We start from the raw sequence: 13,789 nt of genomic DNA, 5'->3' as shown, positions 1-13,789 counted from the left end.
AACATCTTGTTGGATTTGTTTTATCATTTGTGTGTGCTTGTGCCCTAACACATACATACATGCATATAATTTTTTCCTGAATGATTTAAATGACATTGTATACCTCATTGCCTTCACCTCTAAACATCTCAGTGTATATTTCCTAAGACTAAAAATAGCCTCTTGGGCCACAACACAATTGATTTACATTACAATACAATTCACAGTACAAGGAGCTAATCTGGCTTCTATGTTCCAATTTTTTTCGGTTGACCCAATAATGTTCTTTATAGCACTTTTCCCCCTTTCAGTAATGGGTTCAGTCGAGGATCAAGCATTACATTTAGTTATTACAATGCTTTTAAGTCACTTTTAACTTGGAACATTTCTATAGCCTTTCTTTTGCTTTGAAGACATTGGTTTTTTTTTTTTTTCTTCAAAATTTTACTTAAATTCAAGTTAGTTCATAGAGAGTGTAGTATTAGTTTCAGAGGTAGAATTTAGAATATGCATCAGTTGCATATAACACCCAGTGCCCATTACATCATGTGCCCTCCTTAGTGCCCATGACCCAGTTACCCCATCCCCCTACCCAACTCCCTTCCAGCAGCCCTCAGTTTGCTTTCTAGAGTTAAGAGTCTCTAATGGCTTGCCTCCCTCTCTCTTGAAGACATTGGTATTTTTGAAAAATTCAGTACTTAAAAAAAAATGTTTTCATTTTGAGTTTCTCTGATGTTTCCTGACAGTTAGGTTCAGGTTATACATTCCAGGCATAACCTTCGGCTAGTACTACATCTGGAGGCACATATAGTCTGATTGCCTCTTTTTGGTAATGCTAATTTTGTTCACCCGCCTTTAAGGAGACCCCTTAAGACGATGTTGATATTCTGCTCCCCATTAGTGATCCCCTCCAGATTTAGCAACCATTGATGATTCTTGCTTGAACCAATCTTTGCCCTAATGGTTACAAAATGATGATTTCCCAGCTCCAGTAATCCTCAAATTTATCAGTCGGCATTTGGCATTCCCTGTGATTTTGATTCTGTTATAAGAGCAACTTTCCTCCTAGAACCCAGAAAGAACTGATTCCCATAATGTACAAATTTGAATTCTATTTTTGTACATAGGAATAGGATGTTTTACCCTTATATCTGACAACCTACTAAAATAAGATATTGTAGAAAAACTTTTCTCAATCTTGACTTAAAAATATTATATTCTGTTGAAATATTGTGTAGGTAGAAGGAGGATTATGAATTGAGTTGGGAGGTCTTTAGCCCTTATTAAAGAAACAACCAGGGACACCTAGGTGACTCAGGCAGTTAAACTTCTGCCTTTGGCTCAGGTTGTGATCTTGGGGTCCTGGGATTGAGCCTTGCATCAGGCTCCCAGCTCAGTGGGGAGTCTGCTTCTCTCACTCCCTCTGCCTGCTGCTCCCCTTGCTTGTGGCTCTCTCTCTCTCTCAAATAAATAAATAAAACCTTAGGAAAAAAAGAAGAAACAATCAAGTAAGAAAATAAACAGTTGACTACCACGGACAGAAGAGCTGATTGAAGAAGGCCTTCCCCTTTGTGTCAAATTATCTCATGTGAAAAGAAGGAGGAAAGCTACTGTGTGTGCACGTGTGTGTGTTCTGCACCATGTATACTACGTGGCTTGACTCTAATTTCTCTTCTTGGCTTTTGGCAAATGGTGTGGAGTGAAAGGTCATCATCTCAGGAGAAGAACAGAATGATTAGACGGCAAGACAGTTGATTAGAATGCTGACTGCAGTGGGCACTTCTTACTGATAAGCTGTGTGAAGGTAGCTAAAATTGGGAAAAGCTGGAGAGACACCATGTGGAATATTTTTGGTGCCAAAATCTCTAATACCCTGAAGAAGAAAAAAAAGCCAGTGTCAAACTTGAAGAGGATTTAAACTCTAAGGAAAGACATAGGGTGAATTCGAGTTTAAGCTGTGAGTGCCAAGATCAGATTAAACAGTGAATGATGACCACTAACAGTAGGAATGAGGTATATGCATTTCTTTAAATCTTGCTCTAAATGCTGTAATCAATTTTTATCTATAATAATTTGAGATGAATTGTTATGCTTTGTTAACTTAATGAAGTATTCTATTTCTATAGAAAAAGTACAGACGCATGGAAAAGCATGTTAACTTCTCTTTCTCTTGTGGGAAACATTTTACTCCAACCTACAGTCACATCCAAGGCCCCATCAGCCCCTGGAGCAGCCAGCAAAAATGGTAGTCATAGTTAAGTGGGGAAAGAGTCCATATATGCAAACTCCAAAACCCAAACCTACACAAAGGTAAGCAAGCAAGTTTTTCAGGGGAATGAGAGATGATGAGAGGGGCCACAAAGGTGGCCAGAGCCTGCGGAGCCAGGAATCCTGCCCTGTATCCCTGATAGATGAGGGATGGAGCTCTGGAGTCAGGGAAATGACTTTTGGCCTAAACATCAACTGAAAAGTTGGTAAGACCTTGAATACACCGGCCTTTTTGTCTAGATGCTTCTTATCCACACCACAGGACCCAGTGTTGTATTTCCAAACTCCTTCTATCCTGTTCCTCCTCTGGCAGATGTCACATGGTGTAAACTATTAAGGACCTGGATGGGGCCGTGTTGACAGAGTTTTCCCCTTAGTGTCAGAAAATGATAAAGTGATTTCCAGAAGCAATACCTTAGAAACTTGATATGCATGGCAAAGTGTAAAGGCAAAACCCTTCTTAATTAAATAGAAAGATGTTTGGAGGACAGGCAGAGGCATGCAAGTATAGGGTGAAAGTACTAGAAACAGCAGCACTGGGGGTGAATCACAGCCCCCCATTTCCAAGCTGCTTATTCATGGTGTTAGTTACCTAAACTCCCCTAACATCAGTTTTGTCATTCTCATCACAAGAGTTAAAAGTACTTACCTCTTGGTGTTGTAAGGAGTAAATTTAATGATTTATATTTAATAATTTATATAAATCTCTTGATATGAAGCTTGAAATACAGTGAGCATTAAGTAAGTGGCAGCCAGGGTTGGTAGCTATTATTGTCAGGCCTAACTCATGGTGCCAGGTACAGCAGTGCCTATGCAATCTGCCTCCAGCCTGCCTACTTACCTTGTCTCCTGTCATTCACTCATTCCCTCATCCCTGTAGTATATATTCACCATGAACATGCATCAGACTCCAGTCAGGCCTGTGCCCATTTCTTCTCTTCATTCTCACCTCTGTTCTTACCATGCTTCCAATCAAATATCCCTACCAGTGGTTTCATCTCATCTTAAGGCTCAGTGTAAGTCCATTTTCCTCCCTGAAGCATTTTAGCTATTTCTGCCCACTTCAGGCTCTACCCTTCTCTGAATCATTATTGGGATTACTGTTTGTGTCATAGAGTTTAGTGCTGGGTTCTATAGAAAAGAACCTTCTGTGATGATGGAAATATCCTAGACATGTGTTGTCCAACAGCAGTAGTTACTAAGTGCATGTGGCTATTGAGCATTTTACATGTGGCTTGTGAGGTTGAAGAAGTTAATTTTTAATTTTATTTAATTTTAATTAATTTAAATTTGCATTTGTGAGGGCACCTTGGCTCAATGAGTCAACCATCTACTCTGACAAAAGCTTTTGTGAGAGGTCATACTTGTGTGTTCCACTGGTGTCCTTGGGTCATCCCGAGGTGTTCCATTTTGTCTACAGAGAAATCAGAGGATGGATTTAGAGGAAGACAAAAGACAGGGGATAGAGGGCCAGCGATTGGTCAGAGGGGGTTGGCATGAGCTAGACTGAAGTTGGGGTGAATGGGACCCAGCATGATGCCTTGTATCTTTTATAAGTAATCCTGTAGAATTGGCTGCACTGTTCAGCAGGATATATAGGAGTCCCACCCTTGTGATATGGCAGGACTTGTAGCTTTACACTTGTTGGAGGTTTCTTGTGGGGTCCCTGGAGTCAGTGCGGGGGCAACCCACTTGGCTTGGGTCAGACCTCTGCTTGACCCATCCTTCCTGCCCTGACCCTTCCTTGAGAATCCTCACCCTGCCACTCAGATCTGGCTCCTGATTTCAGACTCCTCAGAGCTGCTTCAGACTCCTCTCTGTCCATCTTGCATCTATTCTTCTGTTTCCCAACAGTCCATGAACATTTAGGGATCATGGGCCATGTGAAGGAGCTGATGAACGCTATGGACACTCTGAGAAAAATGCACATGGCCCCATTCCTCTCTAGTTTTGCATTCTGTTTCAGCACTGTCACAGATCCCTTGAACCCCAGGCCTAGACCAGAGACCCTTGGTTAAGAACACTTTCTTTCAGCTGACCTTAGGAGTTCCATATATGGTTCCTTCCTCTCCCAGCAGCAGTTCAGCTCTAACTAATTCTGTACTCACTGGGTAATATTTTGATGACTGGTTCAAGGCTCTAGTTACCTTAATAACAGGAGCAGTCACTCTAGCTATGAGGAGTATTTCAGTCACTATAAATATCTATTCCCATTGGTAGGTTAATAGATTGGCATTATGGTTTATAAATCCTCCCTCCCCACTTGCCAAAGAGTTTTGAGAACCTGATTATATCTAGGTGAGGAGTAAAATTAATAAAATACCAGTGCTGAGCTTCAGAGTCTGGACTGAGAGTGCCCTAGCTACTCCTCCCCCTCATCATTTCCAGTTAATTAGAGGTTTCCAGCCCTGAACCTGTCATGTAGTATCATATATATCCTAAGTTGAACTTTGAATTTGCACTTCCATAACTCCTTGGGGCTTTATTCTAATCTGATCTGATCCCCTATCTCCTAGAACACAAAACTGTTGAGTTAGAGGACACCTTGAGACCCAGGGAGGGAAGTAGTTGGCCCAAGTTTCCACAGCCGGTGTGTGTTGAGGCAGGGCTAGAACCTAGCTGACTTCTATTCCAGTTCAGTCCCTCAATTTCTCCATGCTCTATGGGTATTGTGTCCTTGAATTTTGGATAAAATGATGTAGGAAGTAGAGTCTATATCATATGTGTAGGGAGACCTCATTGTGTGCTTTGGATATATTCTTGCAAATTTGATAATAAACTGAATTTCACTAAATCATGTATGCTATCATGTCATTCAAAGATTAGAGATGTAGTCCTTCTGTAAAACCTTTCAGGTTTGGGTATACACTTGGATATAATAGAGAAAAACCACACACTTAGAGGGAAAAGAATTTTTGGATGAAATATTAAAATACTGTTCAGAATAAACCAACAAATATAAAGTATGAGACAACAATAAACAATGCTTGTTTATTTCTTTAAATTTAATAAGTATTTCTCTCTATCCACAGGTAAATATTCCTTTTGAAAAGCTCAAACTTCTATTTCTTCTTTTCGAGGGGCTTATCTTACATGATCACTATTAATTGTTTATTTAAGCCTAGATTAACTTGCTGCAATGTTTGCTTAGTTATCTTGTGTAAATTCTTTATAATTAAGAGTCCGTTTTCCTGATGGTATTATTAAGATTTATTATTTCTGAAAGTGTGAATTTCTCTGTAGTAAGGTTTCTATAAATGGAATAGACAAAGAAAGAAGCAGTCATTTTGGTTTTTACTAGGCATAGGATAATTTGTTTGTTTGTTTTTTTCCCCTTAATTTAATTAAAAAACTCAGAAAGGTTGTATGAGATAACATGCAGTTTTGGATTTGTTAGAAAGTCTGATGTCTATTTTCCTTCCTCGCCCACTTGCCAGGATTCCAGTCCTGCGGCCAGGACATTGTGTCCTGTGGGTGATTCGGGAGGAAGGAAGAGCTTAAACAAATGAGATTCAGAGACACTCCTCGAACTTTATATCAATTATTCCAGCCTGCTCCTCCACTAAACTTTTAACTAGAGCAGCTAATAGGAGGCAAACGGATGGGTTTGAATTTCATCTCTTGTTTTCTCTGCTCACTCTCTGGAAAAGGGGCTAATGAGCAGTGAAATGGCCGGGCATGTGAGGCCAGAGCCAAGGAGGGCCTACCCGTGGAGCTGGCCTGCTGTGTAATCTGCTCCTGAATGATTGCAAGGTGCCCCACGGCTTTATGAAGGCATCTGAAATAGCCAGGACCCAACGTTGAGGGAAGTAAGGAGAAAAGATGGTGTTCCCATTGGCATGGTGTCCGCTTTGTTGGATTGGAGCCGTACCCCTCAAAAATGTCTCCTTAGAGAGAAAAATAATAGAAGGCAAATGTTGGTTTGCAAAATGTAGCAAACCTGTTCGTGTTTACAATACAGATGCTGACACTGTTTAATCTAATAGCAAGCTGTTGCCTAAGCATCTTTCAGAGGGTAATTAAAAGGCTCCTAGATGCACTGAAACCAATTATATTAAAACTTTATTTGTAGGGAGTCCTCAAGACTTAAGGTAGAAAAATCAGAATTCATAACCAAGCTGAAGAAGTCTTCCTGCCATTGGCAACAGGGAGGCTGCTGAAGAGATCCCAATTAGAGACCAGGGCTCGGCTACAAAGGTGAGGACCTCAAGTCAGCTTTTCTCTGAACCAACCCAGCATTCCTTTAATGAGGAGATACTGGAGGAAGAAGTTCACTACTGCAACATTATTAAGTAGAAATTAGAAGAAAGGACTGGTTATTCCTTTGGGGAAAAAAAGGCCACAGAAATGGCATTGGCCCATCTGAAGAAGCTCCCGTACCAGAAAGGATAGGAAAGCCGAAGTCCAGAGGGCTCTGAAAGGATGCATTTATCTGGCAGGCTGCATTCTTCAGGCACCATGAATGAACCAGATCATGCTTGCTTTTTGCCCACAGATCCACCTGGTCAATCCAGTTGTCCCAGCTGAATTGCAGAAGACATGCATCAGGATATCCAGCTGCTCGTTCTGAGACTTCCACTCACTGGCTGTGCGCGGTCACCTTCCTGCTCTGAGCATCAATCTCCTAGGATCTGTAAAGAGGAAGGAACACTTCTAGGTCTAAAAACGGTAAGTCGTGGGTGCCTGGGTGGCTCAATCAGTTCAGGGTCTGCCTTTGGCTCAGGTCATGATCCCAGGGTCCTAGAATCAAGCCCTGTGATTCTTCTGCTCCCTTTGCCCCTCCTGCTGCTCATGCTCTCTCTCTCTCAAATAAAGAAAATCTTTAAAAAATAAAAAGGGTAAAGCCTACTGTAATAAATACTTGGGATTCAGAAAATGCTTACTCCTCTAATCCTCTACTAATTTGGGGAATGCTGTCAGTCCTTGAAACCCCTCTGTCATTTACAGGTACTAGTTTCTTCTCCTTCTCCTCTTTCTTTTTCTTTTTTTTTTTTTTTTTGAAGATTTTATTTCTTTATTTGAGAGAGAGAAATAAATAAAATAAAGATAAATAAAATAAAGATAAAGTTAAGATAAATAAATAAAAGGGAGCATGGGAGAGAGAGAGAGAAAGAGAGAACCAGTTGAAGGAGAGGCAGAGGGAGAGGGAGAAGCAGGATTCCCACTGAGCAGGGAACCAAACACAGGACTCAGTCAGGACCCCAAGATCATGACCCAAGCCAAAGGCAGATGTTTAACCAACTGAGTCACTCAGGTGTCCCTAGTTTCTCCTTATTGTAGTTGGAGTTATGGAGGGTCAGTGGGGTTAAGTGGAAGGTACAGGTGATCTTTTCACCTTTCAGAGGAAGATGGAGAACTGTGTTGCTGACTTCAGCCCTGGGCTTGTGCCATTCAGGCCAGAATTGTATGGAAAATGAGTCTGATGGAGTTTTATGTTTGATGTTTTTCTTAATTAACTATATAAGATCAACTCAGTCATATGGGTCTTTTGCATATCCATATGACTCAACAGGTCTCTTGGCCTTTTGTTCTTTGACCAGAGTTCATCAACAGTAGCTGTAGGCAAAGAAGCCATGGTGGGAGTGATGATGCCATCCTTTGCTACATCCGTGGGAGGAGGTGGGGGTGTGTATGAAGTGAGGGCCTGTGTATGTGGGGAAAACTCACGCGTCACAAACTTCCTTTTGGGAGGACTTCTCCACCATTCCAGCCAGGGCCATCTCTAATGACTGTGTGAAAAGATACACTGAGCTGAAAAACTGGGGCTCTTTGCCTGGATTGTCTTTGCCTGGCAGCCCTCCTCCATGTATCTTGGCCCCACCTGCGGTGACGGCCATAAATCCACATTCTCACTCTGGCTCTCTGCCACAACCCTCACAAAAGCCTCTTGGGGTCCCTGAGAGAACCTCAGGCATGGATGTATTCCCTATAGTCTCTTTCCACTTCAGACTCATAGGATGCTGAATTTTGTCACTGCTGCTCTAGGTCTTGCTATAGGCCCCTAAACCTGGAATTGAGGACCATTGAGTATATCATTTCTTACTGCAATCTATTATTCTCAGAGCCAAACTGCAACTTCTTTCTCTCTTTTCTCAGCATAGGACTTACTGTACAGGGTCCTTAGTTCTCTCCTTGAATACATCCCTTATGTTTGAGTCTTTAGGCTCAAGCTGAAGTCCTCGCCCCTATGGATTCTAGATATGGAGCCAAAGCTAGACACTACAGCTCTTTTTTAAAAATTTTTGCAATTATTAAAAAATTCATTTTATTTAAATTCAATTAACTAATATATAGTGTATTATTAGATTCAGAGGTAGAGTTCAGAGATTCATCAGGTGCATATAACACCCAGTGCTCATTACATCAAGTGCCCTCCTTAATGCCCATCACCCAGTTACCCCCTCCCCCTACACCCCTCCCCCCCCAGCAAACCTCAGTTTGTTTCTTATAATTAAGAGTCTCTTATGGTTTGTCTCCCTCTCTGATTTCATCTTATTTTCTTTTCCCCTCCCTTCCCCTATGATCCTGTTTTGTTTCTTAAATAACACATGTGAGTGAAATCATATGATATTTGTCTTTCTCTGATTGATTTATTTCATTTAGCATAATACCCTCTAGTTCCATGATACCCAATGACAAAAGGGAAAACCTTCAGTTACCTTGCTGCTCCCATACTGTAAAATCTCCTATTAGGGAAGGAGGTCCCTGATTCTGTGGCTTTGCTGCTCTCCCATGATATAACCTAGTCTCCCTTTGACCAAAGTGAAAGGTGGAGAACATGCCTTTTGCTACGAGGCTCTCATTTTTTTTCTGCTTCTGCAATCCTTTAGTGCCTGTTACTGGAGTGGTGGAGTGTCCCTAAGCTCTACCCATCTGCCAGGACTCTCAATGGTGCTGCCTGACCTGGCACGACTGCCATAGAGAGGACCCTGTGCTGTGAGCCTCTCCTATTCTTTTCTTTACCATCAATTTTTGCCCATCCAGGGTGCCATTCCATCAAGAACTTACCTTTTCTAGAAAATGAGAAACCACTTTAAGCTGAGATATTCAATAATGATAACAGCTTTACCCTCTCTCTTCAGTTGGCTGCTCCTGATGGGATATGGTCAGAGCTGACAGGTGATACCCACCTTCTGGGTTTCAGGATTGAAGACCAAGAGCCTTGCCATGAACATGAAAGTGACAGCTCACCTGGAAATGGGTGGTGTCCCTCTCTGTTGAGACAATCGGCAGGCAATATTTCACTTACCTCTTCACCATCCTCCAGGGATCCTTATAAACAAATCTGTGGTTTTGGATGACTGTTTAGACCCCGAACATGCAGACTTCTTGAAAAGGTACTTTTTCCTGATGCTATTTAAGATAACACACTGTTGTCCCTCTGTTAAAGAAGGCCAATAGAAGAAATCAAGTCTGAGAATCATTCAGTAGACAACAGAGGAGTTGAAGGTGGATATAAGAGAATGAAGTTGGTGACCCATGAGGCTGTGGAGGAAGGAGAAGTAGGTGAGGATGCAAGCAGACAGAGAACATTGGAAATATTTGACTCTAGTAATTTTAGGGATATCTGGGTTATGGTATAGAGAAGTTAAAGAAGTAAGGCCAGTGCGTGGAAGGGAAGGTACTGAGTAGGTTGGAATGAACGTTCTCCTGGAAGGAGCCAAGGAGGATCATTGTTGGGAATAAGAACTAGGGCAATGGTATTCTTGTGGAAGCTCTGGACGCTCACACCCACAGTAGTCCATGTTGAGCAGATGGAAGGAGGGATGACTGAAAGAATGAATGAATACTGCCAGTATACTCTCTGAGCTTACAAAGACTCGTTGGGTGACTCAGAGTTATTAATATAAATAGTTACAGTGGCAACAATATGTCCCAGTGACAGTCCTATTTTAAAAATTAACTTTAAAATCTATTTTAAAATGTTGTTCTAAATTCTATGTATGTTCTCTTTTGCATTCCTTTGAGGACTTGAGTCTGTTATTTACAGTGTTTATTACTTTTAAGCATATGGGAGTACATATGATGTCTGTCCACTTTTTTCTAGAGCTAGTAAACATACTGGGAACAGGACCAGTAGGATCATATTCACTCCGCCATTGACCTTGTGCAGGCTCTCCAAGGTCAGTAAGGTGGTTGGATTTTTGTCAGAATTGACTTGTTTTCAGCAGGAGTTGGGTCTCCTGCCTACTAACATTTGTAATCTTTCCTTACTATCTAGCCTGCTGTAAAATTACTAGTATAGTTTCCCCAGGCAATGACTCTGTGATTTTCTACTTTTTTATTGATCAATAAACAGTTTTAAACCAAAAAACCCCATAGTGAGAATAGAAACTTATTTGGTACTTGTAACTACCTGCCTTGGAGAAGAAAGAGAGATTGGAAAGATAAGAGCCTCAGGCTCCTGCTGCCTTTTTGATGCCAACACCACTAGAAAAACGCAGCCACAGGTTAACAAAAGAACAATTGTGTCCACTATGCTAAATAAGTGATTGTTTCCCCTGAAATTGACCCATTGTTTCCATAACCCCTGGATATATGCATCGCCCTCTGTAAACTTCAAGAAGGCAGTTTGGCGGGGATGCCTGGGTGGCTCAGTGGGTTAATTTCTCTGCCTTCAGCTCGGGTCATGATCTCAGGGTCCTGAGATCAAGCCCCACGTGGAGCTCTCTGCTCAGCCGGGAGCCTGCTTCCCCCTCTCTCTCTCTCTCTCTCTCTCTGTCTGCCTCTCTGCCTCCTTGTGATTTGTCTGTCAAATAAATAAAATCTTTAAAAAAACAACAAAAAAAAGGCAGTTTGGCGTGCCTGGGTGGCTCAGTTGGTTAAGTGGCTTCCTTTGGCTCAAGTCATGATTCCAGGATCTTCGGATCGAGCCCCACAACCAGCTCCCTGCTCAGCAGAGAGCCTGCTTCTCTTTCTCCCTATGCCTGCTGCTCTGCTTACTTGTGCTCTCTATCTTTCTGTCAAATAAATAAATAAAATCTTAAAAAAAAAAAAAAGAGAAATCAGGTTTTAACTGTAGTATTCACTGCTGTTTTCCTTTAGCCAAGCACAGTACCTAGCATAGAGTTAGTGTCCAAGAAATATTTGTAGAGTAAATAAATAAATACTATAGTGATCAGGCTTGGGAATAAGAGGGTAAATTTATCCCTCTGTTGTATTGAGATTGTTTTCCAGTAATTTCCTTGTACAAGTCTGAACTCTCCAGCTTGGCTGAAGGAGAGACCCTAAGCCCTGTGTGTTATCTATTCTTTCTGGCAGCAAAGTAGTTTTATGATCACAGGACTACCTCTAGGTAGTCATGACTATGTCTCCAATGATTATCGCTTTTTGTTGTCCTGTCTCCTTTTGGTTTGATTTTTGGGTAAGCAGAATTTTGAAACAAATTTAGAAAACAAAATACCTTTTTTTTCTTTTCTTTTTTTTTTTTTTTTCAGTAAAACCAAATCAATAACCACTTAAGGATAACAGAAAATTTGTGATCTAAATTTGAAAAGGGCCACATTTTGAAGCCCAGGAGAGGATTCCTCTCACATTTGTTGATATCGTTTGTTTTATCCAGGGAGCATTTAGAGGTAGGATAAAGTGAAAGTATGCTTTTTGGGGAAGCAATGTTATGTCATTTTGCTTTCCTGATGAGAAGTGTTGAGACACAGTCGACTTCTTGTTTTCTTGTTTTCCATGGTAACATCACCTGACCAATGCTTGTTGTCTGTGTAATGCTTGTAACCCAGAGACGACAAATTCAATGACGACATGGGAAAGGTATCAGGAAAAAAGGAAGGACTTAAGAGCTAGTTTATATTTCACCAAATGTTCCCTAAATAAAAAATGTGTTTTTATTCGCCAAACATAGAATCATGGACAATGGGACCTAAAAGGACCTTGGGAATCTCTATTTCAGTCTGCTCATTGTACCCACAAGGAAACATCCAGAGCAGCTTATGACTATCTGAGATCTCAAGGTGAGTGAGTGGCAGAAGCCTCCCACATTGGACCCTAGTCATGATGGTGAATAAGGATCTCAACCTCTGATTGTCTTCTACAGTGACACCCATAGGAAATGAATATGTTTTCTGGTTACAGAGGGGAGTTCAAGTGGCCGTATCCCTCTGTGACTCCCAGATGGCCTCTGCCATTTGCCCATTTCCTTGGACCTCAGTAGGGCCCTTTCCTTTCCAGGGCACTGACAGGAAGCCTGGGGATGCAGTTGGGAGTGAAGTTCATTGCCATGAGCACACCAGAAAGGCAGTCTAGTGCTCATGGGCTCTGTGTGTCATGGTTCCAACCTAGCGACCCAGTAGCAGTGAGGCATAAGGCCTTTCACTCAGCCAACTGATGAAAACTTTGTCCTTTTCAAAATGTCCCAGGAAGCCAAAATAACTCATATTTCCCATGAGACGTTAGAGCAGATTTATGCCCCCTTTAAGAACACATGTGGTGTAAAAAGATGAAGGGAGAGAGGGCCTAAAGTTTTACATATGGCACCAAGGTAATCCTAGCCGAGTTGGCTTCTCTAAGGAGAGTGCCTGCAGGGTATAATTAGAACAGAGATAGCCATCCCAACAGATCTATACTTGAGCAAATCGTGGCTAAGACAAAATTGGAAACAAGGCTAAATTTATCAATAACACGGTTTAAAAAAAGGAAAAGAAGACAAATGAAGTTGAAATTTCTCCTTGTTTATTTTAATGTGCAGAACATTTTCTAGCTGATTTATGCCACAGCTTCAGTGTATTTTTCATTTTTTATTTATTTTTCAGTTAATTGGATTTCCAGGCATTGCAGCCAGCCACAGCAATTGATCCCTGAAAAGATGGATTTATTGCTTAGACAGGCAGAATTCTGACAATCTTCAGAGGATGGAAAATAAAAGAAAACAGCCCATACACAGAGCACAATGGGTCACCACTGGGTCAGACCAGTAAGATACGTTACAGCTGGCAGGTTTATGCTAGAACTTCAAGACGGGAAATCTTCTCACTAAATGGACAGCACCAGGACCCAACAGAATATTTTGTAGGATATTGTCAGTGGTCCCTGCTTAAGAAGAAACATAGTCTAGGATAGAGACCCCAAGGTAGATGTTAGGTCCCAGACCAATTAGACCCATGGTTGGAGAACTGAGTATCTTTGAAACAGCTCAGTTTTATCTGGAATGGGACCTTATTTTGCCTGGTGGGTGACTCTGTTGGAATGCCATAATGGCTCATGGTGCAGAACTAATATGGAACTCATGCCTTCAGCTGTTTGCAGAGGATCCTGGAAATTTGCCAATTGTGAAGCACCAGAACACTGCTCTCAGCTCTGCAAAGGTCTGATATCCATCTAATCATTCACTCATCCATCCATATAATAATTTTTTATTGAGCCTCTACTATAGGCTAAGTACTTCGGTGGTGAGCATAGAGGAATGGAAAATAAAATAAAATAAAATAAAATAAAATGTTTCAGAAGGATCACCTTGTGAAACTTATAGCCTATTGGGCAAGTAATTAAAAATTTGTTGAGAGTTAGCAAAGAGGGGTTTGGGGAGCTGCAG

At 41.4% G+C, this 13,789-nt stretch overlaps 1 long non-coding RNA gene across 5 annotated transcripts in view; it reads left to right on the top strand.

Annotated features, from left to right (window-relative positions):
* The window catches only part of LOC132011811 (uncharacterized), a 170,664-nt gene that overhangs the window by 16,899 nt on the left and 139,976 nt on the right, over positions 1-13,789 (top strand). For all 5 annotated transcript variants that reach the window (XR_009402440.1, XR_009402439.1, XR_009402438.1 and 2 more), the window contains exon 2: positions 6,743-6,915. This is a non-coding gene — a long non-coding RNA (uncharacterized LOC132011811). The remainder of the gene's footprint in view (positions 1-6,742; positions 6,916-13,789) is intronic.

This window comes from Mustela nigripes, chromosome 2 (assembly GCF_022355385.1).
Source record: "Mustela nigripes isolate SB6536 chromosome 2, MUSNIG.SB6536, whole genome shotgun sequence".
In the NCBI taxonomy this organism is placed as follows: Eukaryota; Metazoa; Chordata; class Mammalia; order Carnivora; family Mustelidae; genus Mustela; species Mustela nigripes.
Note: the sequence above shows the minus strand (reverse complement) of the source record. Positions and strands in the feature narration are given on the sequence as shown.